Genomic DNA, 27,876 nt, shown 5'->3' on the forward strand with positions numbered 1-27,876 from the left:
GGATGCTTCAGTGCTATTTGATCCAGGGTCTACATACTCATATATGTCATCTTATTTTGCACCGCATTTGATCATGCCTAGTGATTCTTTGAGTGTTCCTGTATATGTGTCTATATCGGTGGGTGATTCTATTATAGTAGATCGTGTCCATCGTTCTTGTATAGTTGTGATTGGGGGTCTTGAGACCCGAGTAGACTTATTACTTCTGGATATGGCTGATTTTGATGTCATATTGGGGATGGACTGGTTATCACCTTACCACGCGATCTTGGACTGTCATGCCAAGACTGTGACCTTAGCCTTGCCGGGTTTTCCTCGTTTAGAGTGGAGATGGACTCCTGGTCATTCTACCCGTAGTGTTATCTCATATATGAAGGCTCAACGTATGGTCGAGAAGGGGTGTTTGGCCTATATGGCATATGTTCGTGAGTTTCCCGAGATATTTTCTTCAGACCTGCTGGGTATGCCGCCTAACAGGGATATTGACTTCTGCATTGATTTGGCTCCGGGCACTCAGCCCATTTCTATCCTAGCGTTGTAGACATGTGATTTTTGACCCTCCCTAAGATTTTTTATATTTTAGCATGTAAATATTTAATTTAGGCCTAATATCATTATTTTAATTAATTTTGACTCTTTTACTTTATTTTATTATAAGAAAATGAAAAGTACAAAAAAATAGTTTCATTAATGTTTTGTAGTCATTTTTAATCTATAAAAATACCAAAAATAGTATTATTTTAACGGTCAGTCTTATTTTAATAGCTATTTTACTTAAGTAGGATTAATTAGTAAATAAGGTCGTATTTTTAGTCTTGTTTACGGTGAAAGAATAAAATTTGGGCTTAAACATCCCATTTTTGGGTCTAATTTTTGGACCTAGCCCATAATTCCTAAGCCCATTATTCCTAGACCCATACCCCCTAACCTAAAAAAAATCCTATAAAACAATTACACTCTAATATCCTAAGACCTGAAAATCAGACCCTAGACTAACGATGCCCTAGCTAAAGAACTGAGATCCGCCGTTCTTCTTCATTTTGGAGACTTAGCAAAAAACCAAAAAAGACCTACAACCAAGAAAATTCCCTAAGCTAGAAGTCAGCAGCCCCACAAATTCCCTAAAAGAAGAACGATACACCTAAAACAAAAGAGAAGGAGCTCTCATTTCTCTTTAAAAAAACCCGTTTGGTTAATCTAAAGAAAATAGCTTCTGCTAGCCTGATTTGAGTTCGAATCCAAAAATACAAAAAGAATTGGATGGAGTTGATGTTGAATTAAAGTTGTCGATTAAGGTCTCCGTTCGAGGTTTCGATTTTGCTCGTGATTCATGCTCGACTTTGCCGATGTTGTTTCGCTTGAATTTTGAAGTCAATATCTGAATCAGTTGGCTTATTTTTCTAATTTCAGGTTCATTTCTTCTCTATTTCTCTATTGCTTGTGATTTTGGTGTCATGTGTTGGATGAATATTGAGATACCGGCCTACTGCTTCTAACATGTTTGGGTTTAAATTTTGCTAGAATTGCCAGAACAAATATTATGTGGTTCATCTAGTGAAAAACTCAAGGTTCCATTAAAGTTATAAGTTAAAATTTCTCATCTAAATATCAGTACATTGGGTTAAAGCTCAGATGTGTGTCTTAGAGTAATCGACTGAATGTTGAAGTAATGTAAGTAAACGAAATTGTCATTATACTTTGCATATTTTGAAACTACAATGTATATTACTAGTTGTTGCGCTTCTCCATTTTGAAATGTTACAAATTAGGAGATTATGCTCAAAATTGTGGTAGAATCCCAAAAATCCTCAAACGACAGTACGCAATAAACTTCAGTACAAATGAAATTTGCTACTTGGAATTTTAGGACTTACCATAAAGACAAATAGATCTTGATGTATTTGTTTCTTTATCATTGAAATGTGTGATTTAGATTTACATAATTTAAGTATAAAGTTTCTTGGTTGTGCCAATATTCAGATTAGTCCACTACTTAGTTTCCATTATCGATCTTTCGTTGTGGTTCCTGAGTCAATGATGAACGTGTTGTAAGTCGCGGGTGCGTTTCATGTGACACGATTTTCCATATGTACAAAGCAACGAGTTCGCGACATCGCGATTTATTCAAATAAATTCCATAACTCACGTACCTGTCACACCTCCTTTTTCCGCCTCCGCGAGGGTACAAGGAGTTTTTTCCAATTAAAGGACAGTCGAAACGGGATTGATTTAATTATTTCAGAGTCGCCACTTGGGAGATTTAGGGTGTCCCAAGTCACCAATTTTAATCCCGAATCGAGGAAAAGAATGAATCTATATTACAGTCTGCATACCAGAAATCCGGATAAGGAATTCTGTTAACCCGGGAGAAGGTGTTAGGCATTCCCGAGTTCCGTGGTTCTAGCACGGTCGCTTAACTGTTATATTCGGCTTATTTATCTGATTTTTAATACAATTATGAACCATGTGCAAATTTTATCTTTTACCGCTTTATTATCATTATTTTTTAGGAATGTGAACATCGCTTAAAACATATCTTTGGACTGTGTCACATGAAATGCACCCACAATCCGAAACATATTTTATTTGATGTTTTAGGATTTAGATTTGGGTCGCATGAAATGCGCATCCGAGTTTAAGAAGGTAAAATTAATTAAATCGCGCCTAAAGAGTCTAGCGCGTCATTATCTTTGGGGAAGGAAGTGAAATTCACTAAACAATCCATCCCAAATTCTAAGTAATTTTTTTTAAATAATTAAATAAATAAATGAGATTGGAGAATCCTGTAAATTTGTATTATTTACATCTATTTATTTTTAGCGAAATCCTTCCTTATTTTAAGAATATCCCTTAATGACTACCTTTTTATTATTACCAAGTTTATCTATAAATATAAAATCAATATCTACATTCTTGAAAATAACATATTAAATAGAAGAGAAAAACAAATATTAACAGAAAGTAATAAAATTATAATCATAAATACAACATGGAATTGTCGAAAAATAAAATAAAAAATAAAATAAAAAAATTATCCTATAGTTGGATTAAAATTCAAATTGTTAGTAAGACTTAAGCTTATTGAAACTAATTATTTACAAATACTGAAAATTGAAAGAAAGAAAAAGAAAGAAAAAAAAACTTGATTACTAAACCATATTTCTAAAAAATTTAAACAATTTAACCTTAACTAACTTTGTTTTAATTCACATCATGTCCTAATACTTGTTCGCAAACTAATTCATGTTTTAACTGAAATTGACTACATGATTCCGATTAACTTATCGTTGACGAAAAACCTTATGAATAAGGAATTTAGTTAATTTTTGCCAAACTGATTCAATAACGCCATTTTTACGTTATTTCTTCTATTTTTTTTATTTAAACAGTTTTAATTAATAATCAGGCTTAAATATATTTCCTAATAATCTGGTTAAGGCGTTATTTAATATGTCGCTATAATATGCCTAGTTATGCCAATGACAGTGATTTACAGAATAATAATACATGAATAACCTAAATACAATACAAAAAATTAAATTAAACTAAATTAAAAATTTAACACTCCATTCTTCATTTCAGCTTACAAAATGCCAAAATTACAGTTGTGTACCTGATATTGTCAATATAAGAAGAAGAAAGTCAGCAACGTAATACGTAACACAGCAACAGCAACAATAACCAGCAATAACCAGTCAACGAAAATCCCAGTGACAGCTTTGAAAAATTCAAAATAAAATCCAGGAATGCCGAAAATAATGGACAGAAACCAAGGGAAATTTTCAGATTTTTGAAAGGCTAGTTAATCTTCAACCCTTAATTTCTACACCTGTATACCAGAATATTTATCAGGTGTGTACTACTTTCTCTTCTAATTTTCAACTTTTTTTTATTTTTTCTTTGTATGTTTTTCTTTTCTTGAGAGTTTCAATGTTTTTTTCGGAATAAATGTTCAGCTCTTTTTTTTTTAATCTCTCTTTTTTTTTCTTCTTCCTATTTGTGTTCAAGACTTCACATATATATAACACATCCCATAAACCTTTTAATCAATTAAATCAATACTTTTTCTCTACCCAACCCATTATCTTTCCACTCATCCCCATTACATTAAATAAACATATCACACCACCCCATTATATTTTGTCCCCCATGCTTCATTTAAAATAATGCAAGATTCCCCTTTAAATTAAATCTTGTCCCCCCTTTATATTAAATAATCATATCACAACCCACCCCATTTCATTTTGTCCCCCATGCTTCAAATAAACAATTACAAAATGTACAATTCCTAAACTACCCCTTCCGACCTTACTGAAATTACCAAACTACCCCTGAACGTATTACAAATTTACCAAACTACCCATCAGCTATAACACATCAATTAATCAAACTTAACCAAAATATAGACAATATGATCAATTTCTAACAATGTTCAAACAACAATATGAACACGGATGAACATCATAACAACAATATCACATGAACATGATTTTAACAACATTTCAACAACAAATCACATGAACACAAATTGAACAACCAAGAACAACTAAAATTTGATTGAACAATATTTTAGCAACAAACAATCCTATTTTCGGATTCAACACCAACAACAAACAAAGTATGAAGATTTCTAAATTCAATCATATTGAACTTAAAATCAACTCTAACAACATTACAACAAACAATTCTTATATTAAACTTTAAACAAGATTATGAGAACAATTCAAGAAATAATCATAAATGGTAATCAAGGAATCAAACTATACACATTTCGGATTCAAAATCAAACGGATTCAAAATCAAACAAACATAATATGAACATGAATTAAATCTAAAAATAAAAACGACGGATTCAAATGACTAAAACCAACATACTTTCCTTATTACAACTAAATTCTTTTAGGCAAATGACAAAACAAAAACTAAGAAGAAACAATTATGAATTTAAACTTGAACTTAACAATATTAACAATTTCCGGAAAATATATCAAATACATGAAATAAATTGAAGAAACAATTAATTAAATTTCAATTTGAATCTAACAAATATTAAAACTAACAAATATTTATCTAAACAATAATACAAACATGAAATAAACATGAAAAACAACTAATTAACTTCCATTTGAAATCTGAAAATTAATTTAACAAAACACATGAACAAAGTAAAAATTAATTCAAACGATAAACAAAACAAACATTTGTTGATTTTAGATTCAAGAAATATCAAAACAAAATACGGACAAAAATAAAATTCAAAAACTACTAACCGGACTGAAACGAAGAGTGTATGCACTGAGTCGACGAACTTCGACCAAAGCTCGACCACACGACGATGAACGAATCTAAGAAGCAAGCTAATGCAACGCCGACTTAAGGGTGCGGGCAGCAGCGAACAAAACAAAAGCAGCTGGGGGGTGCGTTTGGTTTTGTACGCGAAGCAGAAGGAAGAAGATGAGGGTGAGGCAACAACGTCCAGCAACAACCATGGCGAAGAAGAACGCAACAGCATTCTGGCCGCGTAAATGGTGGACGCGCAGCAGAAGCGACGACGAAGCAGCTGGGGGTTCGTTTGGTTTGTTCGCGTGAAAAAGATGAAGGCAACAACGGAAGCAGATGGGTCAGTAGGTTGATGGCGAAGCAATAGCGCAGCAGCAGCTCGGAGGAAGATAAGAATGGAGCATCTACGCGGGGAGGAGGAAAGCAGCAATTGACGTCGAGCTCAAGCTCGAGCTTGACGCCGGACGACGAAGATGAAGCAGAAACAGTCGCGTGGTCGCCTGGGCTGCTCATGGTCGAAGACTAAGTAGCTGCGACTTTGGTGATGGTGAAGCCGAAGGCAGCGGGGTGGGTCATCGACGGGAAGCTGGGCAACCATGGTTGCTCGTTGACGATGGGTTGTTCGACTACTAGCGAAGGGTGGTCGATGGAGGGGTTGTGCACGGGTGTGAAGGTGAGTAGCCATGGTTGGCTATGGCAGCCATTGGAGCTTGAAGTTTTGAGGAAGAAGAAAGAGAATAGGGGGGGGGCGGATGCTTTAGGCATTTCTTAGGGTTTTCTTAATTTTTTGTTTTGTTTTTCTTTGTTTTATTTTTTTGAAATGCAAGATAATAGGGTGTTGGGTTATGGACCGGGTTGACCCAGTTTGAAATGGACTGGGTCGTAGGGAAGATTGGGCCATTTTTTGGGCCTGTTGCTTGAAATTGAAGAAGAGGCCCAATTCCGACTTTCTTTATATTTTCGCTCTCTTTTCTTCTTTTATTTATCTAAAACTAAATTATAAAAATACTTAAACTATTATTAAGAACTAAATTAAGTTATAAAAGCGCAAATTAACTCCCAATAACAATTAACGCACAATTAAGTATTAATTAAGCATAAAATTGTATATTTGGACATTAAATGCTAAAAATGCAAACGATGCCTATTTTTGTAATTTTTTAATTTTTGTAAAACAAATTTAATTATTATCAATTATAGAATTAAATCCTACATGCAAAATGCGACATATTTTTGTATTTTTTATTAATTTAGCAAATAAACACGCACAGACAACTACAAATAATTATTCAAAATATCACAAAATTGCACACCAAAGAAAAATCATTTTATTTTTGAATTTTTGGGAGTAATTCTCATATAGGGCAAAAATCACGTGCTTACAGCTGCCCCTCTTTGCCCGGAGACACGAAGGGTTTTCGTGCAAAGATAAAGCGAGCGATTTTTGCCCATCCGAGTACTCTGTTGAAGCATTTTTTGAAAAAGATTTGACCGAACCTTTGCTTCAAAGGTTTCCTACATATCCTGGGCTAAACAGGAATCAGGTCAATGTAGTTCGGGAAGTCTTGGTAGCTGGGACTACCATGGGACTGCAATGTTACTGCTGTTGCATGCTACTTTTACTGTTTGCTGACCTCCTTATTACACCATGCTTAAAAAAATAAGAAGCTAGACTAAGCTAGAAATTACAGAATCTTATCTGTTTTCCCCCTTGCTCCGGTTGTCTTGCTTTTTGTCGGTTTGTGTTTCCTCTGGTGCCTTTTTACCAAGACTTCTAGCCCTTGGTTTTTTTTTTTTTAATACCAGTTTTCGTCATTTTGTTCGGTCCGCTGGGGACATGGCTTTCTTCATTAAGCTTTTTGGCTGTTCCTCTTGGGACACAATTATCTTCATCAGATTCATCAAGACGCGTCTTTTCTTTCTTTTGACTCATGCGCTTGAATTTGCGCTGGGACTTCTTGTTGCCACCTTCTGCCTTCCGGTGTTGGGATTTTTATTGTTTCCTGCTGGGGATTCTTGTTGTAACCTTCTGCCTTCCGGTGGGGTTACTGACTTCAAAATCTGCAGTATAAGACTGAAAAGTATTCCTCTCGTTATACAGGTGGGCGCCTGGACATGAAATGAAAATGTATACCCGCATTATACTGGTGGGCGACCTGGAAATGAAAAACTGAAATGTATGCCCGCATTATACTGGTGGGCGACCTAGAACAGAAATGAAAAGACAGAAATGTATTCCCGCATTATACTGGTGGGCGACCTAGAACATGAAATGAAACAGACAAAATGTATTCCCTCATTATACTGGTGGGCGACCTAGAACTGAAATGTATTCCCGCATTATACTGGTGGGCGACCTAGAACTTAAATGTATTCCCGCATTTTACTGGTGGGCGACCTAGAACTTAAAAGTATTCCCGCATTATACTGGTGGGCGACCTAGAACTTAAATGTATTCCCGCATTTTACTGGTGGGCGACCTAGAACTGAAATGTATTCCCGCATTATACTGGTGGGCGACCTAGAAATGGAAAACTGAAATGTATACCCGCATTATACTGGTGGGCGACCTAGAACATAAAAACATAAATGCATACCCGCATTATACTGGTGGGCGACCTAGAACTTAAAATGAAAACATAAATGTATACCCGCATTATACTGGTGGGCGACCTAGAACATGAAATGAAAAGAGAAATTCATACCCGCATTATACTGGTGGGCGACCTAGAACATAAAAACATAAATGCATACCCGCATTATACTGGTGGGCGACCTAGAACATGAAATGAAAACATAAATGTATACCCGCATTATACTGGTGGGTGACCTAGAACTTAAATGAAAAGACAGAAATGTATTCCCGCATTATACTGGTGGGCGACCTAGAACATGAAATGAAAACATAAATGCATACCCGCATTATACTGGTGGGCGACCTAGAACATGAAATGAAAAGATAAATGCATGCCCGCATTATACTGATGGGCGACCTAGAACATAAAAACATAAATGCGTACCCGCATTATACTGGTGGGCGACCTAGAACATGAAATGAAAAGATAAATGCATGCCCGCATTATACTGGTGGGCGACCTAGAACATAAAAACATAAATGCGTACCCGCATTATACTGGTGGGCGACCTAGAACATGAAATGAAAAGATAAATGCATGCCCGCATTATACTGGTGGGCGACCTAGAACATGAAATGAAAACATAAATGCATTCCCGCATTATACTGGTGGGCGCCTAATTGGTAAAGAATAATTTGAATTTGTTTCCTCGATTCTCCGAGAAAATTTCCACTTGTGGTAGAAAATTTTCTGCCCCAATTCTGGCGATCTTTCTTATGGCATATCTTTAGGCCATCATCAACACTTTATTTTCCTGTTCAAATCAAAGAAAATTTAGTTAGTTTTTTTTTTTTTTTGAAATATGGCGAGTGGTCATGTCACTCCTGATGGGGATGATTGTTCCCTTTCCCTTATTCCTGTTCGGCGTTCTCAAAACTTGTTGGGGATGATGTTATTTGCTGGGGATAACATTCTGCTGGGGATGGTTTTTCCATTTATCCCTTCACCATTTTGTATCTCAAAAATTTCTGGAGGTTATTTTGCCGAAGATGGATTTTCCTTTCTTCCCTTCCACTTCTGTGTTGTCCGACCACCTCGGAGCTTGGTCGATATTCGGTCGGAGTACTCTGGGGATCGTCTTGGAACTTGGCTTACAATTTCCTCAACATGTAAGCCATGTTGGGGATCGTCTTGGGGATCGTTTTTCTGCTTGTTCGTTTTTTTTCCGGCTCTTCCCCGTACTTTCCTTGCCATTTTAGGACAGTATTATTCGGCCTGGCAATCAACGTCTTTTGTCTTATTGCCTTGTCTCTGGATTGCCCTTTTCACCTTTTATGTTGTACCATTTTGGCAACTGGTAGTAAGCTCTGAAAGACCTTTCTTAAAACATAAATTTCTAGAAAAATTCTTTTAAACAAAGAAATGAAAAGATAGAAAAATGAGAAAATCTTTCTGAACAAATGATGGAAAAAAATGAACTTATCTGGGTGATACAACCGATTCTAATGATCATGTTGTGCATTCCGGATTAATCAACCCAGTCTATTTGTGTCGATCAAACTTTCTGATGTCTTCACTTGTCGGGGATAAATAGGTGCCCAATTCTTCGCAAAATACGGATCTTTTCCGTCAATCTATCTTGTCGCCTTATAGTGCCCTTCGCGGGGTTTTCACTAACAAGGCTCTCTCATTTCTCACAACTCCCGTCGCCTTATGGTGCCTGTGAAGGTTTTCACCGATAAGACTCTCTCATTTTGTATTTCTCAGCTTACGTCGCCTTATGGCGCCTGTGAAGGTTTTCGCCGATAAGACTCTCTCATCTTATTTTCTCAGCTTGGGATTGGAGTGTTGCCGATAAGATTTTTCTCTGCCGGGAATTCTTTTGGCTATCAATTCTTTCAATTCATGATCCTCATTCAGTCAGGGACCGACGTTTTATTCTTGGTTTTCATTTGCCTATCTTAACACCTCTCGGACACTGATTGGGAGGTCTTTTTTTTGGATATCAATATAGGTTTTAGAAGAAAAGGATATAAAATTCAAAATAACTTTGATGGGTAAAGTATTACAACTCTTGGAATCAAACTCTTTTTTTTTCAAAATTTAGAAACATAATTTCTGCCCCAGTTTTCTTACTTGGGGATTTTTCTTTTGATTTTTTTTTGTTACCTTATGACCGAGCCGTGAGGCGCCTACGTATCCTCTTTGAGGAATTAGGTCAAACGTAGTTCACTGACTCCTTTGTTTTCTTGCGACCTTCAAAAAGTTTTTTTTTTCCATACATTTTTCATTAATGATTCCAAGAGAGGGGTATAAAAAGATAAGTATGGCTCAAAGGGGTAAAGCAAAGGTTAAAAGTGTTTGGATAGAAGAAAGAATTGCCTCCGTCATTTCATTATCCGATAAGCACTAAGTACAAACAAACAAATAAACAACAAAAGAAATTACACATAATATCTTTTGACTGCATCAGAATTGATAGCCATGTCGACGCATCTTCCTTCAACATCTGTCAGACGTAAAGCGCCATTGGATAATACTCTGGTCACAATATACGGCCCTTGCCAATTCGGGGCGAACTTGCCTTTTGCCTCAATCTGATGTGGGAGGATCCGTTTCAATACTTGTTGCCCTACTTCAAATTTTCTGGGGCGCACCTTCTTATTGTATGCTCTTGCCATTCTCTTTTGATACAACTGGCCATGACATACTGCTGCCAATCTTTTTTCATCCATTAAACTCAGCTGCTCTAGTCGGGCTTTGACCCATTCATCATCGTCAATCCCGGCCTCAGCGATAATTCGAAGGGAAGGAATTTCAACTTCTGCTGGTATTACTGCTTCGGTTCCGTATACCAACAAATAAGGAGTCGCACCTATTGAAGTACGAACAGTAGTGCGGTATCCTAACAACGCAAATGGTAGCTTTTCATGCCATTGTCTGGATCCTTCAATCATTTTCCTCAATATCTTCTTTATATTTTTGTTGGCTGCCTCAACTGCTCCATTCGCCTTGGGCCGATACGGGGTGGAATTACGGTGTGTAATCTTAAACTGTTCACATACTTCTCTCATCAAGTTGCTGTTAAGATTAGCACCATTGTCCGTGATTATTATTTTTGGGATCCCAAATCTACAAATGATATGGGAATGGACGAAATCCACCACTGCCTTCTTGGTTACAGACTTGAAAGTTTTGGCTTCAACCCACTTAGTGAAATAATCGATGGCTACCAGAATGAACCTGTGACCGTTCGAAGCTGCCGGCTCGATAGGCCCAATGACATCCATGCCCCATGCTACAAATGGCCATGGTGCGGACATTGTGTGCAATTCCGTTGGTGGAGAATGAATCAGATCTCCGTGTATCTGACACTGATGGCATTTTCGTACGAAACTGATACAATCATGCTCCATAGTGAGCCAATAATATCCCGCTCGCAGAATCTTCTTTGCCAACACATATCCGCTCATATGGGCCCCACAGACTCCAGCATGTACCTCTGTCATCACTATCGTGGCTTGACCTGCATCAATACATCTCAGCAATCCCAGATCTGGGGTTCTTTTGTACAACATTCCTCCACTGAGGAAAAATCCATTTGCCAGTCGTCGAATGGCTCTCTTTTGATCTCCGGTTGCCTGCTCCGGGTATATCCCCATCCTGAGGTATTCCTTGATATCATAAAACCATGGCTCGCCATCCATTTCTTCTTCTATTATGTTGCAGTAGGCATGCTGATCACGAACCTGAATATACAATGGGTCAACATGGATTTTGTCTGGATGGTGCAACATCGATGCTAAAGTGGCCAAAGCATCGGCAACCTCATTGTGAACTCTCGGGATGTGTCTGAACTCCACTGATCGAAATCGCTTGCTCAGATCGTGCAAACATTGTCGATATGGTATAAGCTTCAAATCCCGTGTTTCCCATTCACCCTGGATCTGATGTACTAGGAGGTCCGAGTCTCCCAAGACCAAGACGTCCTGAACATCCATGTCTGCAGCCAATCGTAGGCCCAAAATACATGCCTCATATTCAGCCATGTTGTTGGTACAATAGAAACGTAGCTGAGCTGTAACAGGATAGTGATGTCCTGTTTCTGAAATAAGTACTGCTCCTACTCCAACTCCTTTTGCATTAGCAGCCCCGTCAAAGAAAAGCTTCCACCCTGGTTCCTCATTCAGTTCTAACTCCTCTATATGTATCACTTCTTCATCTGGAAAATACGTCCTCAAAGGCTCGTATTCTTCATCAATAGGATTCTCAGCCAAGTGATCGGCCAATGCTTGGGCTTTCATGGCCGTCCTCGTCACATAGACAATGTCGAACTCTGTGAGTAATATCTGCCATTTTGCCAATCTTCCTGTGGGCATAGGCTTCTGGAAAATATACTTTAATGGATCCAGACGTGAAATAAGGTATGTAGTATGTGACGACAGATAATGCTTAAACTTCTGTGCTACCCAAGTTAGAGCACAACATGTCTTCTCAAGTTGAGTGTACTTATTCTCATAGACTGTAAACTTCTTGCTGAGATAATAGATGGCTTGCTCTTTTCTTCCTGTGATGTCGTGTTGACCCAACACGCAACCAAACGAATGATCCAGGACCGTTAGATAAAGGATTAATGGCCTCCCCGACTCAGGTGGAACCAATACAGGTGGATTGGATAAATAACCTTTGATCTGGTCAAATGCCTCCTGACATTCTGCCGTCCATTCTATCGCGGCATCTTTCCTCAGCAATCGAAAGATGGGTTCACAAGTTGTTGTGAGCTGAGCGATGAATCTGCTGATATAGTTCAACCTTCCCAACAGACTCATTACTTCTGTTTTGTTCCTCGGTGGCGGCAATTCCTGGATGGATTTGATCTTTGACGGATCCAACTCAATGCCTCGCCGACTGACGATAAATCCTAACAGCTTTCCAGATGGAACACCAAATGCACATTTGGCTGGGTTGAGCTTAATGTCGTACCTTCGAAGTCTTTGGAAAAACTTCCTAAGGTCTGCTACGTGGTCTTCCTGACGCTTGGATTTGATGATCACATCATCTACGTACACTTCGATCTCTTTGTGTATCATATCATGGAACACAGTAGTCATTGCTCTCATGTATGTTGCCCCAGCGTTCTTCAAACCGAATGGCATTACCCGATAACAATAAGTCCCCCATGGCGTAATGAAAGCTGTTTTCTCTGCATCTTCTTCATCCATCAAAATCTGATGATACCCAGCGTAGCAATCCACAAAGGAGCCGATTTCTCGCCCGGCGCAATTGTCGATCAAGATATGGATATTGGGCAATGGAAAGTTATCCTTTGGGCTTGCCCTGTTCAGATTACGGTAGTCGACGCATACCCTGATCTTCCCATCTTTCTTTGGTACTGGCACCACATTAGCCAACCAATCAGGATATCGAGAGACCCGAATAACCTTTGCTTGCAGCTGCTTGGTTACTTCTTCTTTAATCTTCACACTCATATCTGTCTTGAACTTCCTCAGTTTCTGCTTGACGGGAAGGCATGCCGGGTCAATGGGCAATTTGTGAACCACTAGCTTGGTGCTTAAACCCGGCATGTCGTCATATGACCATGCAAAAATATCTTTAAACTCAATGAGTGCTTTGATTAATTCTTCCCTGATGCCAGGCTCAATGTGGATGCTGATTTTGGTTTCTCGGACATTATCCGCATCCCCTAGATTTACAGCCTCGGTGTCATTCAGATTAGGCTTGGGTTTCTCTTCAAATTGGCATAGTTCTCGGTTTATTTCTTCGAAGGCTTTATCCTCATCATATTCAGACTCATCGTCATAATCGATCTCTTGTATCATTAAATCAGAGTCAGATTGATTTATTAGACTAGGTCGAAGATCCGTCGTGCATGCCATGTCATTAGAACCAGTAAAAAGAGAACTGTTCAGAAAGAGAAAAGAATAAAACAAAATTAAAATGAGACAAGAAAAGAATTTTATTAAAATGCGGGGTAACAGGGTTCACACTTTTACAAGACAAAATAAGATTTGGATTACACCCTGAATAATCCGAAAAATAAGAAAGCAAAAATCAAAGCCTACTACCAGGACTCTCCCCGAGTAGGAAGAGGAGTAACCGTCCAATTGTTGGTTTTGGCCTTAGGCCCCATAAACTGTATGTCTGTTCCGCTGGAACCCTCTCCGACTTCTACCATATTGACATCAGTGAACAATCTTTCGAAGCTCTGATTCAGATCCCCGTCAATCCCAATCAATGGCCCGAGAACTTTCGGGACCGGTGACCCCTTGGCGCTTGCTCTAACAAAAGATCTTGAGAGACATGGCACAGGTTTGGGAAGAAACCAAACTTTCTTCTTCATTTTCCGCGCTCGTTTTACATCTGCCACAGTCGGTTTGAACCCCAACCCAAAGGTCTCCAAATTCTTGGGCAAGGAAACAGGTTGAACAATTCCCTGAAGTTCAGCTCCCAAGCCTTTTCCTGGCATAAACCCATTACCCAGCATTTCTGAAACCATCATAACCGTTGCGGAAGCTATCCTAGGATGCTGAATGATTTCACCCTCGGGGATCTTGTTTGCCGACACTGCATCAAAAATCTGGTAGACCCAGGGACCTTTGTCATCATTGGTCTCTATGAAGGGTACAATGGCGCCTCCTACGGTGCACGCAGTGTCCTCGCCGTGCAACACGACCTCTTGTCTATCCCACTCGAACTTGACCATCTGATGCAAGGTGGATGGCACTGCTTTGGCTGCATGGATCCACGGTCGTCCCAACAGAAGGTTATAAGATACCGTAGCATCTAATACCTGGAATTCCATGGTAAACTGGACTGGACCGATGGTCAACTCAAGTACAATATCCCCCACGGTGGCTGTTCCATTTCCGTCAAATCCTCGGACGCAAATGCTATTCTTGTGGATTCTTCCGTGGTCGATCTTCAATTGGTTCAGGGTGGATAATGGACAAATATTGGCACTTGAGCCGTTATCCACCAATGCCCGAGTAACTGCCGAATCTTCACATTTGACAGTTAGGTAGAGAGCTTTATTATGCTCCGTGCCCTCCACTGGCAGATCATCATCTGAAAATGTTACCCTGTTCACCTCGAAAATTTTGTTGGCAATTGTTTCCAGGTGATTTACAGAAATCTCATTGGGCACATGAGCTTCATTCAGTATCTTCATTAGGGCCCGACGATGTTCATCCGAATGGATTAATAATGATAGCAGTGAGATCTGGGCCGGTGTTTTCTTCAACTGTTCGACCACGGAGTAATCCTGCACTTTCATCTTCTTTAAGAAATCCTCAGCTTCTTCTTCTGACACAGGTTTCTTTGTTGCAGCTGGATTGGGTCTTCTCAACTCCGCCGGAGCAAAACACCGTCCTGATCGAGTCAGTCCCTGCGCCTCACAACTATTCTCCTCCACTTGTTGTCCCTTGTACATCACCACTGCCTTCTCATACTTCCAAGGCACAGCCTTGCTATCAATCACTGGTGTTTGGACTACTGGTTTTATGATGACCGGTTCCCTGCAGACCCCCTTCACAACAACCACGGGTGCAGATGATGCTCCCGTTATTACCAACTTGGCTGGTTCTGGTTTCCTTGTAGCGGCAGATGGATTCTTCCCCAATATCACCACTGGCTTGACATCTTCCCCCTTCAACTGTACCCCTGCTTCCTCATTGATCGATTTTTCTTTCGGAGTGGCACGGATCATCATCACTGTCTGTGAGGGTTTCTTCGGCTCCCCTCCTTCGTGCACAAGTTCGATCATGTGGGCTTCAGGGTGCTTTGGCAATGGGTTCTGGTTAATGTTGGGTGCCTCCGGTGCCTGTACCTCGATCTTGTTGGTATCAATAAGATCTTGTATTGCATGTTTCAGCCTCCAACATTTCTCGGTATCATGTCCGGGAGCTCCCGAACAATATTCACATCTTACCGAGTGATCCATATTTTGGGGTAAGGGATTTGGTAATCTAGGCTCAACAGGATTTAATAAACCCAACTGCCTCAATTTGTGGAACAAGGCAATATAAGTTTCCCCCAACTCAGTAAAAGTTCTTTGCCTCTGCAATCTTTCATTTCTGGCGGCCGGATTTCCCCTGAAACCCATCCCTGGAGGGTTCCTGTAGGCTCTTGGTGGTGGATAGGTGTTTTGTGGTGGTGGGTATGTGTTATGTGGAGGTGGGTATGTATTGTGGGGAACCGGCGCGCGCCATTGTGGGCGAACCGGAGGTTGGGTGTATGTCTGGGCTTGATGGACGGTGAAATGTTGTTCTTGTGGTTGGTAGTAGGGTTGTGGAGGGTAATTTGGAATGTGTGGGTAGTTTAGACGATGGGGTCTGGGTTGGTAATGAGGGGAAGGACCTCTAGATCTGGACCAATTGTCGGCCTCTAATGTCGTGACCTCCTCTCTCCTTTTCTTCCCTAGCGCACCTCCCGTGCCGCTCTGAATGGCCTGAGTTGTTGCCTTAATTGCCGAATAACTCAGGATCTTATTGGACTTAAGTCCCTCTTCTATCATACCTCCCATTTTCACCACTTCATTAAATGATTTGCCAACTGACGTCACCAAGTGACCAAAGTAAGTTGGCTCGAGAGTTTGTAAGAAGTAATCCACCATTTCTCCTTCTCTCATTGGGGGATCAACTCTGGCTGCCTGTTCTCTCCATCGGAACCCAAATTCCCGGAAGCTCTCTCCGGGTTTCTTCTCGAGCTTTAGCAATGTGAGACGGTCTGGGACTATCTCAAGGTTGTATTGGAAATGTCCTGCGAAAGCCTGTGCCAAGTCATCCCAGGTGTACCACCTGCTCGGATCTTGTCTTGTATACCACTCTAATGCCGACCCGCTCAAACTCTGGCCAAAGTAAGCTATTAATAGCTCATCTTTGCCCCCTGCTCCCCTCATTTTGCTACAAAAACCCCGTAGATGTGCCATAGGATCACCATGCCCTTCGTATAAATCGAACTTGGGCATCTTGAACCCTGCTGGTAATTGAACGTCAGGGAAAGGGCATAGATCCTTGTAAGCCACGCTGACCTGGTTACCTAACCCGTGTATGTTCCTGAAGGATTGCTCCAGGCTTTTAAATTTCCGCATCACCTCGTCCTGCTCTGGGCTCTTAGCCGGCTTTTCAATCTCCGCCGGGACCTCAAAGTGGGGATTATAGGTATGTGGCTCGGGTGCTTTGAATGTGAGTTCAGGGGGGTAATATTGTGTATCGTGAGCCTGAAACAGTGGCTCACTAGATGATCTGTGCAATGGGGCTGGGGGAGGTGCCACAAAGACGGGAACATTTGGTGGAGGAGGGTTTTGAGTGGGTGGTGGAGCTTGGGAATCATAAGCCTCTCTTCCCTGATAATAGTGATGGCTTGGGAAACTTGTTGAAGGACCGGGAGAGGGGTATTCCGGCGTGTGTACTGGTTGGAGGGTAGGAGTAACGGGTAGTTCTTGCCCCTTCTGGGCTCTAGCTAAGGCTATCTGCATTTCATTCATTTCTAGCCTCATTTTTTCCATTTTCTCCAGGGCTTCCTTCAGCATCTGATTGGCCGTTTTTTCTGACTTAACGTTGTTGTCTGACCCAGTCATGCTTTCTGGTATAGGACCTTTTGATCTTGTTTGATAATGGTACAGTGCCAGTACGCTCTAACAACTAACTGATATTGATTGGAAAAACAACAAACTTGTCAGTGTTAAAGTCTTAACAGATATTGTAATTGCACGTTAGGGGGATGCAATGCTCCTAGGCAGTTAATCATTTCTAACATGCTTTTGCTCTGACCGCATGCATCATCCCGACTTATTTTTGCTCTGACAAATATATATTCTTCCTTTTTTTTTCTTTTTTTTTAATTACGGTCGAATCCTATAGAGATTGCCTACGTATCGTGACCCCACACGAATCAGACCAAGCGTAGTTCGTGCCATAAGACCAATTTTTTTTTTTATTACTCAAGATAATGCTATTACAAGCCATCACAAAAAAACAAAAATACAGACTTTATATATATATATATATATATATATATATATATATATATATATATATATATATATATATATATATATATATATATATATATTTGAGAATGTTTGAAGAAAAAAAAACATATGGGTAGACAACAGACTCGAAAAAAACAAACAAGTGCAAGATTGAACTAGGGATACATTAAAGCTTTGAATTTTGGTGCCCGCGAGGCATCATTCGGCCTTTCCGCGGGCTTGGGGGCCAGGCTTCTTTGCAAGCTTTTTAGTTCCTCCATGATCTGATGGACATAACCCATGACTGAGGCAAAAAGGATATCACGAGGCATCTCTTCACATGTTAGGCACTTCGTGGTGATATAGCGCCCTATATCATTGATCCTACCCCTGATTCTATCCCTCTCTATGCACAGCTGTTCTATCCGTTGATTCTTTAGTCCCAATATTCGAGTATTGTCAATGAGCTGCTCTTGGAACCTCTCCATTTGTTCTTCCATCCGGGCTATCGACTCATAGCAGCGTTCTCTATCTGTTCTAGCATCCTGGGCTTGTTTGAGGACCCGATTATTGAGAATGGAGTTTATCTCTCTCAATGTCGCAACACTCATTTCGTAGTCCCTTTTTACTTGCCATAGGTGCTCTCTCCGTGATGTTGTAACTGTGGCCCACCTGACCCGCATTCTTGTTATACAAGCCTGGGATCTCTCCAAGTCTTCTCGGCTTTGGCTGACTTGATTTCTCAATTCCGCTATCAACCTTTCATCAGAGCGACGTTTCTGTCGGTCGCTATCACTCTTACCGACTTGGCGAATTCGGGCTTTCAGTGCCTGGTTTTCTTTGGCTAATTTGTTCTTCTCACCCTGCTCTGAGGCTACTTGAACGTTGTTTTCAAACATAAGCCTTTCAATTTGTCGCTTCAGCTTCCCGATTTCAACCCGGTAGCCTTCCTCTCTCACTAACCAGCCCCACTGTTCCTGCGAATCATCCGTAAATTGTTGGACGTGAGCTCTTTTGGCAGGCCTCTGACGAATCTGGAACCTTTTCCCGAACCAAACATCGTATTTTGGGTCTACCTCACCCTTAGCCAGCTCTCGAACCATAGTCTTGGGTTCAAGGAATCTACATTCGTGCCACAGCTTTCTAATTTTTCCTTCGGGGAACACGACTCCTGGACTCAACTCAATGGCGTGCTTGCTTAGATCCTCATCAGTGGGAATTACCTGAAATCTTCCTAGTTGGCGCAGTACCCGATGAGGAGCATATGGCTGGATGCTACGAAGTCCCATCAAAAGAACATGACATTCCTCGGCCGCCATGTATATTACCTCAGTATCATTCAACCACCCAAATGCCCATTCAACTTGGTCGGCTGTTGTTGACCTCAATTGTGCAAGCCATGCTTCGACGCCTTCGGGAAATATGACGCCTGTCATTCGTTTCTCAAAGCCGCTAATGCAGTTTCTCTCAGTCAACCCGTGGTTCATGTATCCCACTCGGTGATGGAGGTGTTCTTGCATCCACAGCTGGAGTAACAGATTGCATCCCTGAAAGAACTTGCCTCCTTCTCGGCATATAGTTAAAGCTCGGTAGATTTCGGACAAAATCAAAGGAACCACAGTACTGTCGGTTCTTTTGATTGCAACATCGGCCATCCCTACAAGGCCTATCTCTATTTTTTTATCTTTGCGGGGACAGACCACAACTCCCAGAAATGCTGTGATAAATGCCAAAGTACGTCTTGCTTCCCACTTGATTCTGTTCCCAGTGTGAATTAATCCGAGGTTTGGTTCTTCCAAACCCTGAGGAATTCCGTACCGTTGATACAAGAATTGGAGAGTACAACATCCCTTCGACAAATCATCATTCTGCACCTTCCGACTAATGCTTAGCAAATCCAAGAACGCGTGCGGAGATACTGGTCTTGGTGAAAGTAAATACTGCCCTCTTAGTTTCCCATTCAACCCCGCATATCCGGCGACTTCCTCTAGTGTAGGTGAAAGTTCAAAGTCAGCAAAACGAAACACGTTGCGTGTTGGGTCCCAGAACGGTATTAGAGCCTCGATGATATCTGTCCTTGGCTTGATATTCAACAGATCGACAAAACCTCCCAAAACTCTTTCCACTATCTTTATACTATCCTTTCCCATATCATTCCACCACATGTGGAGTTGCAAAGGGACCTCGCTACACACTGAGAATGATTCATTTTGACTTGTGCTCATCCTGCACATTTATTATAGTGATTAAAGAAGGAAAAACTTTTATTTGACTTAAAAACTATCTATATTCTAAAGAAATATTTTTTGGATTTTAATTATTATTTTTTTTTTTGAAAAAAACTTTTAAGGAGAAAGGAAATATTTTTGAACTAATATTCTGAATTTATGAAAGAAATACTACAGAAAAAAATATTTTTGAATTTTATTTTGAATATCTTTTAAACAAATTGGGATTTTGAGATTAAAAGGAAATATATTTTTTTTTTAAAAAAAATTGAGGTCTAAAAGAAAAACTTTCTAAAGAAGTGAGTAATGTTAAATATTTTTGGATTTTTTTTTGAATACGGTGAGCCGAAACCAAAGAGGTTTGCCTCTGATCTCACATCCGGTGAGAATCAGACCCGCGTAGTTCAGGCTATAAACTAACTAATTTTTGAAAACAAACAAATTTTTTCCTTTTTCTTTTATAGCAAAAAAAACTATTTTCCTTTTTCATTTTTTTTTTCTTTTTTTTTTTTGAAAATAAAGCAAATTAAAATAAAAGACTTATTCCTACACACTTTCTGCTTTCTAGGCAAACAAACAATTCTTAAAGTAAAAATATATATGTTAAAAAAATTTCGGCAACATTTTGACAGTACTTGGACACTGATTTTTCTAAATTAATCATCTAACTTTCCACTTGCTATTTTTATTTTATTTTATTTTTTACACTCCCGAGACTCAGAAGCTGGTCAACATGCAAGACCGAGCAAATAAATGCACATAAAACAAATAAGATGCATCAGGATGGTCATTTTCATTTTTGGTGCACCTGTCCTAGACAGACCCAACCCCTGTGTTGAGCCTCCAAAGTCAGATGCACGTGATGCAAACAAACGTTCCTACTAGGGATCCGGCATGTGGCTTTGTTATACTAGGTTCAGAACCTGGGTGTTTGTTCTAGACCTGGCTTACCCGAGCGGACAGCTCGAGCCGAGGGGGGGTAGCGTACCGGGAATACAGAAGCTTCACCGGCTTAGCAACTTGTCCGAACCTCGTTCTAAATTGGGATTTTACACTATACAGAAAAGAAGTCGTACGAAGTACACCCTTCTTCATGATTTAGAAGACTCAGAGAGGAGATGGGTTTCGGCACAGTTTATACACAGTTCACGTAATATCAAAGCGGTAAAAGCAGCATTTAGCACATTAGGCTCAAACATGTAAAAATCAGATAAAACCAAATATAACAATTTATATGAGCTCGAATTTCTAACCCTGAACCACTGGTTCTGGGTTTTTTATCCCCAGCGGAGTCGCCAGAGCTGTCACACCTCCTTTTTCCGCCTCCGCGAGGGTACAAGGAGTTTTTTTCAATTAAAGGACAGTCGAAACGGGATTGATTTAATTATTTCAGAGTCGTCACTTGGGAGATTTAGGGTGTCCCAAGTCACCAATTTTAATCCCGAATCGAGGAAAAGAATGACTCTATATTACAGTCTGCGTACCAAAAATCCGGATAAGGAATTCTGTTAACCCGGGAGAAGGTGTTAGGCATTCCCGAGTTCCGTGGTTCTAGCACGGTCGCTCAACTGTTATATTCGGCTTATTTATCTGATTTTTAATACAATTATGAACCATGTGCAATTTTTATCTTTTACCGCTTTATTATCATTATTTTTTAGGAATGTGAACATCGCTTAAAACATATCTTTGGACTGTGTCACATGAAATGCACCCACAATCCGAAACATATTTTATTTGATGTTTTAGGATTTAGATTTGGGTCGCATGAAATGCGCATCCGAGTTTAAGAAGGTAAAATTAATTAAATCGCGCCTAAAGAGTCTAGCGCGTCATTATCTTTGGGGAAGGAAGTGAAATTCACTAAACAATCCATCCCAAATTCTAAGTAATTTTTTTTAAATAATTAAATAAATAAATGAGATTGGAGAATCCTGTAAATTTGTATTATTTACATCTATTTATTTTTAGCGAAATCCTTCCTTATTTTAAGAATATCCCTTAATGACTACCTTTTTATTATTACCAAGTTTATCTATAAATATAAAATCAATATCTACATTCTTGAAAATAACATATTAAATAGAAGAGAAAAACAAATATTAACAGAAAGTAATAAAATTATAATCATAAATACAACATGGAATTGTCGAAAAATAAAATAAAAAATAAAATAAAAAAATTATCCTATAGTTGGATTAAAATTCAAATTGTTAGTAAGACTTAAGCTTATTGAAACTAATTATTTACAAATACTGAAAATTGAAAGAAAGAAAAAGAAAGAAAAAAAAACTTGATTACTAAACCATATTTCTAAAAAATTTAAACAATTTAACCTTAACTAACTTTGTTTTAATTCACATCATGTCCTAATACTTGTTCGCAAACTAATTCATGTTTTAACTGAAATTGACTACATGATTCCGATTAACTTATCGTTGACGAAAAACCTTATGAATAAGGAATTTAGTTAATTTTTGCCAAACTGATTCAATAACGCCATTTTTACGTTATTTCTTCTATTTTTTTTATTAAACAGTTTTAATTAATAATCAGGCTTAAATATATTTCCTAATAATCTGGTTAAGGCGTTATTTAATATGTCGCTATAATATGCCTAGTTATGCCAATGACAGTGATTTACAGAATAATAATACATGAATAACCTAAATACAATACAAAAATTAAATTAAACTAAATTAAAAATTTAACACTTCATTCTTCATTTCAGCTTACAAAATGCCAAAATTACAGTTGTGTACCTGATATTGTCAATATAAGAAGAAGAAAGTCAGCAACGTAATACGTAACACAGCAACAGCAACAATAACCAGCAATAACCAGTCAACGAAAATCCCAGTGACAGCTTTGAAAAATTCAAAATAAAATCCAGGAATGCCGAAAATAATGGACAGAAACCAAGGGAAATTTTCAGATTTTTGAAAGGCTAGTTAATCTTCAACCCTTAATTTCTACACCTGTATACCAGAATATTTATCAGGTGTGTACTACTTTCTCTTCTAATTTTCAACTTTTTTTTTTCTTTGTATGTTTTTCTTTTCTTGAGAGTTTCAATGTTTTTTTCAGAATAAATGTTCAGCTCTTTTTTTTTTAATCTCTTTTTTTTTTTCTCTGTCTCCCCTTCTGATTTTTCAGACCTCTCTATATATAATCCCCACCCTTTAATCAATTAAAATCAACCCCTTTCTCTACCCAACCCATTATCTTTCCACTCATCCCCATTACATTAAATAAACATATCACACCACCCCATTTCATTTTGTCCCCCATGCTTCATTTAAAATAATGCAAGATTCCCCTTTAAATTAAATCTTGTCCCCCCTTTATATTAAATAATCATATCACAACCCACCCCATTTCATTTTGTCCCCCATGCTTCAAATAAACAATTACAAAATGTACAATTCCTAAACTACCCCTTCCGACCTTACTGAAATTACCAAACTACCCCTGAACGTATTACAAATTTACCAAACTACCCATCAGCTATAACACATCAATTAATCAAACTTAACCAAAATATAGACAATATGATCAATTTCTAACAATGTTCAAACAACAATATGAACACGGATGAACATCATAACAACAATATCACATGAACATGATTTTAACAACATTTCAACAACAAATCACATGAACACAAATTGAACAACCAAGAACAACTAAAATTTGATTGAACAATATTTTAGCAACAAACAATCCTATTTTCGGATTCAACACCAACAACAAACAAAGTATGAAGATTTCTAAATTCAATCATATTGAACTTAAAATCAACTCTAACAACATTACAACAAACAATTCTTATATTAAACTTTAAACAAGATTATGAGAACAATTCAAGAAATAATCATAAATGGTAATCAAGGAATCAAACTATACACATTTCGGATTCAAAATCAAACGGATTCAAAATCAAACAAACATAATATGAACATGAATTAAATCTAAAAATAAAAACGACGGATTCAAATGACTAAAACCAACATACTTTCCTTATTACAACTAAATTCTTTTAGGCAAATGACAAAACAAAAACTAAGAAGAAACAATTATGAATTTAAACTTGAACTTAACAATATTAACAATTTCCGGAAAATATATCAAATACATGAAATAAATTGAAGAAATAATTAATTAAATTTCAATTTGAATCTAACAAATATTAAAACTAACAAATATTTATCTAAACAATAATACAAACATGAAAAACAACTAATTAACTTCCATTTGAAATCTGAAAATTAATTTAACAAAACACATGAACAAAGTAAAAATTAATTCAAACGATAAACAAAACAAACATTTGTTGATTTTAGATTCAAGAAATATCAAAACAAAATACGGACAAAAATAAAATTCAAAAACTACTAACCGGACTGAAACGAAAAGTGTATGCACTGACTCGACGAACTTCGACCAAAGCTCGACCACACGACGATGAACGAATCTAAGAAGCAAGCTGATGCAACGCCGACTTAAGGGTGCGGGCAGCAGCGAACAAAACAAAAGCAGCTGGGGGGTGCGTTTGGTTTTGTACGCGAAGCAGAAGGAAGAAGATGAGGGTGAGGCAACAACGTCCAGCAACAACCATGGCGAAGAAGAACGCAACAGCATTCTGACCGCGTAAATGGTGGACGCGCAGCAGAAGCGACGACGAAGCAGCTGGGGGTTCGTTTGGTTTGTTCACGTGAAAAAGATGAAGGCAGCAACGGAAGCAGATGGGTCAGTAGGTTGATGGCGAAGTAATAGCGCAGCAGCAGCTCGGAGGAAGATAAGAATGGAGCATCTACGCGGGGAGGAGGAAAGCAGCCATTGACGTCGAGCTCAAGCTCGAGCTTGACGCCGGACGACGAAGATGAAGAAGAAAAAGTCGCGTGGTCGCCTGGGCTGCTCATGGTCGAAGACTAAGTAGCTGCGACTTTGGTGATGGTGAAGCCGAAGGCAGCGGGGTGGGTCATCGACGGGAAGCTGGGCAGCCATGGTTGCTCGTTGACGATGGGTTATTCGACTACTAGCGAAGGGTGGTCGATGGAGGGGTTGTGCGCGGGTGTGAAGGTGAGTAGACATGGTTGGCTATGACAGCCATTGGAGCTTGAAGTTTTGAGGAAGAAGAAAGAGAATAGGGGGGGGGATGCTTTAGGCATTTCTTAGGGTTTTCTTAATTTTTTTGTTTTGTTTTTCTTTGTTTTATTTTTTTGAAATGCAAGATAATAGGGTGTTGGGTTATGGACCGGGTTGACCCAGTTTGAAATGGACTGGGTCGTAGGGAAGATTGGGCCATTTTTTGGGCCTGTTGCTTGAAATTGAAGAAGAGGCCCAATTCCGACTTTCTTTATATTTTCGCTCTCTTTTCTTCTTTTATTTATCTAAAACTAAATTATAAAAATACTTAAACTATTATTAAGAACTAAATTAAGTTATAAAAGCGCAAATTAACTCCCAATAACAATTAACGCACAATTAAGTATTAATTAAGCATAAAATTGTATATTTGGACATTAAATGCTAAAAATGCAAACGATGCCTATTTTTGTAAATTTTTTATTTTTGTAAAACAAATTTAATTATTATCAATTATAGAATTAAATCCTACATGCAAAATGCGACATATTTTTGTATTTTTTATTAATTTAGCAAATAAACACGCACAGACAACTACAAATAATTATTCAAAATATCACAAAATTGCACACCAAAGAAAAATCATTTTATTTTTGAATTTTTGGGAGTAATTCTCATATAGGGCAAAAATCACGTGCTTACAGTACCTTTACAATAATTTCAAAGATTAGGAAAATAATTCAAATGCGCTAGTTGCTTTAGACACGAATAATAAAACATCGTGACTATGGGTATGATTCCCGTGGCATAGTCACGATACGTAATCTCCAACCCGGGTGTACATTTCATGTGACCCGATTCTAATCTCTAATAAGGTTAAATAGAACGCGTCGTGAATCACGGGTGCATTTCATGTTGCGTGGCTTACGATGTGTTTTAAATAACCTTGAATTAATTCTTTAAACAAATAAATGCGGTGATAAAGTTAAAAATGCACATAGGTTTAAAAGTATTTTAAAATCAGATAGTCGAGCCAATATTAATAGTTGAGCGACCGTGCTAGAACCACGGAACCCGGGAATGCCTAACACCTTCTCCCCAATTAACAGAATTCGTTACCCGGATTTCTGCGTTCGCAGACCATAATTAGAGTCCAACCTTCCTCGATTCGAGATATTAAACTGGTGACTTGGGACACCAATAAACTATCCCAAGTGGCGACTCTGATTTTTATATGAATAATCCCGTTTCGATTGTCACTTAAATTGGAAAAAATTCCCTTATACCCTTCCGGGGGTAGAAAAATGAGGTGTGACAGCTCTGGCGACTCTGCTAGGGATCGAACCCAGAATCTCTGGTTTAGGGTTCAAGAATTCGAGCTTGGAATAATTGTTATATTTGCCTTTATTTATTATCTGGTTTTATTACATGTTTGGGCCTAATATGCTAAATGTTGCTTTTTACCGCTTTGATATTGTTTGGACTGTATATAAATTGTTACAAAACCCTCCTCTTTCTGAGTCTTCTAAATCATCTGGGAAGTGTACACTTCATGTGACTTCTCTTCTGTTAGAATCATATTCCCATTTTAGAACGAGGTTCGGACAAGTTGCAAAGCCGGTGAAGCTTTTGTATTCCCGGTACGTTGCCCCCCCGGCCCGAGCTGTCCGCTTGGGTAAGCCAGGTCTAGAACAAATAAACTCAGGTTTTAAAACCTAGAATAACATAACCTCATGCCGGATCCCTAGTAAGAACGTTTGTTGCATCACGTGCATTTGACTTTGGGGACTCAACACAGGGGTTGGGTCCGTCTAGGACAGGTGTACCTAAAATAACAGCCCATCTTGATGCATCCTACGTGCTACATGTTGCATTTCTTCAAGGGTAAAAGGGTTATTTGGCGGACCAATGATAGTTGAGGGCAAATGAAAAAGAAAAAAAAAAGAAAAAAAGAGGGTAAAGTGTGAAAAATAAAGCAAGTATGGCCTAGTTATGTTTTCTTTCACATTTTTGTTAAGAAAAAAAATTCAAAAAAAAAAGATTTTGCACTTTTTCATCATTTTCCGAAAATCAAAAAATCAAAAAAGGGGAAAAGAAAATTCAAAAAGGTTTACTTGTTTCATCATTTTTCAAAACAAAAGACAAAAATATTTTTTTCTTTGAATTAGTTGTTATTTTTATTTCTCGCTCGTATCCAATCTGTCCGAACTACGCATACCTGATTCTCGTCTTTCGGGGCATGATACGTAGGCAACCCACATAGAGTCCGGTCTTCCTAGTGAGTCTTAGGTTCTTAGCTTCGCGGGGTCTTAGCCAAATATTGCATTTTAGCCACTTTTAGCCACACAAGTTTATTTTAGAGAAACAGTCACAATCATGTCTTGCATGTGTCCAGTAGGGAGTGTTATTGTCTCACATAGTGTTGGTTTCAGTTTTTTTCATACAGGTGTGGATCTACTTACCGGAGTTTGAGCATAACAAACACCTCGTGACCATCCAGTCAGGATCGCTCATTCAGGAATTGCTTAAGGAGATTTGTTTTTTGTTTTTTTTTTTTATGTTTTGAGTCTATTCTCCATTTTATGTCGTCTTTTACTTTCTAGTTTTGTACAGTAATGTCGAGTCTTTTGTTATTGTACTTTCTACTTTAATGAAAAAGTGTGTTGTAACTCAAAAATCCAAAAAAAAAGAATAAGAGATTTTGCGTTTTATA

General features: G+C 38.6%; 1 long non-coding RNA gene across 1 annotated transcript; it reads left to right on the forward strand.

Moving 5' to 3' along the window:
- Positions 1-992: 992 nt before the first annotated feature.
- LOC138889056 (uncharacterized) lies at positions 993-27,876 on the forward strand. The gene is made up of 2 exons (XR_011406618.1): positions 993-1,410; positions 27,596-27,876. It is a non-coding gene; the product is annotated as an uncharacterized lncRNA (long non-coding RNA).

Source organism: Nicotiana sylvestris, chromosome 4 (genome assembly GCF_000393655.2).
Source record: "Nicotiana sylvestris chromosome 4, ASM39365v2, whole genome shotgun sequence".
NCBI classification, from domain to species: domain Eukaryota; kingdom Viridiplantae; phylum Streptophyta; class Magnoliopsida; order Solanales; family Solanaceae; genus Nicotiana; species Nicotiana sylvestris.